Here is a 1,854-nt window from a genome sequence, read left to right on the forward strand (position 1 = left end):
AATAAGGGTTCCTCCCCTGGGCCAGACGGCTTTTCTTTTCTTTACTATGCCCAGTTCTTCTCTGTCCTCTCCCCTTATCTTTTGCGTCTTTTTAATAATTGGTTGTCGTCAGGCAGTATTAGGGCTGAGGGGTTGGAGGCCTCCATAGCGACCCTCCCCAAACAAGGGAAGCCCCCAACATCCCCTGGGAACTTCCGCCCGATAGCACTCTTAAACTGTGACGTGAAGATCTACGCAAAAATCTGGGCCAACAGATTATTCTCGGTCCTCCCTGGCCACATTCACCCAGACCAAGTTGGGTTTGTTCCGGGAAGACAGACCAGGGATGGCACCAGGCGCCTGATAGATCTTTTGGATGTGGTGGAGAGGGGAGGCCTCCCCAGTGTATTTCTGTCGCTAGATGCCGAAAAAGCGTTTGACAGGGTGCACTGGGGATATATTGAACTCGTGATGGAAAGGTTTGGGCTTATTGGGCAAATTGGTAGAGCGGTTATGGCATTGTATTCCAACCCCTGTGCGTCGGTTCGATCGGCGGGTTTTGGGTCTCGAACATTTCCCATTCGGAATGGTACGCGTCAGGGCTGCCCCCTCTCCCCTATCATCTTTGCTCTGATCATGGAGCCCTTGGCTGCAACGGTCAGGCAAAGTGCGGACATAAAGGGAATTGTGGTGGGGGGAACTGAACATAAAATTGGTCTTTATGCCGATGATGTGGTATTAACCTGCACCTCACCTTTAACTTCGTTGAGCGCGATTACCTCTATTTTAACGGAATTCTCGGTGGTCTCATACTACAAACTTAATTTGACCAAATCCACAATCTTTCCCCTTTTCCTCCCGGTTCCCCTCCAGATCCAAATTCAATCACAATATGCGTTTATTTGGGCCCCCCTGGGCTTCACGTACCTAGGTATTAAGATAACGAGATTAGACAATATAGTTCGCGCTAATTGTGAGGAAACCCTTGCGGAGGTCAGGAAGGGCATAGATCATTTATCGAATGCGTCGCTCTCATGGATGGCCCGTATACAAACTGCTAAAATGCTATTCCTACCTAAAATTATGTATCTCTTCCGTTGCCTCCCCCTTTCTATCCCCGCGAAGTTTATTTCAGCTTTTCAATCGATTATAGATCGGTTTATTTGGAACAAGAAGCCACACAGGATCAGGCATCGGATTATGTCCCTACCGTACTCTATGGGTGGGCTGGGCGCTCCTGCGGTACAGTCTTACTATAGGGCGGCGATCCTCGAGCCCCTTAAAATATGGTGGGAGGGGAACTCATGCTTACCCTGGTTCCTTATCGAGTCCCACTTTGCCCCCCAGAACTCGCTTAAACTACTCCTAGAACTTCAGCTGCTTCGGGTCCCTCTTGTGGGCCCGTGTCTCCACTCTATCAGGAGTGCTGCTAATCTTTGGGCGCTGCTTAGCTCCTCACATTTGGGGTTCATGTATGATTATATCTCTTTGCAGGCTTTGGAGTATGCTATCGGGCATATCTCCCTTTCCTCCTGGAGAAGTCGTGGGGTGCTCCGGGTGGCGGACCTATTTGGCTCAGATGGTCTTCTGTCATTTGAGGACCTCTCAGGGAGATTCTCCCTGAACATCACTGACTTTTTCCAATATCTTCAGCTCCGTAGCTTTCTCAGATCACGTCGGTCGTTCGGAGCGCCCCCGCCTTTAACAGAGGACCCGGCTCATAGGTTCTTCAGACCAGCCACTATATTGCCCCATGGCATATCCATTATCTACAAAGCCCTCATATCCTATGGTTCCACTGACAAATTTCAATTTATGACTTCCTGGGAGTCCTCGCTGGGTTTTGAGGCCTCCCTGGATGATTGGCAGTTTGCA

The sequence above is a fragment of the Ranitomeya imitator genome, chromosome 4 (genome assembly GCF_032444005.1).
Source record: "Ranitomeya imitator isolate aRanImi1 chromosome 4, aRanImi1.pri, whole genome shotgun sequence".
NCBI lineage: Eukaryota > Metazoa > Chordata > Amphibia > Anura > Dendrobatidae > Ranitomeya > Ranitomeya imitator.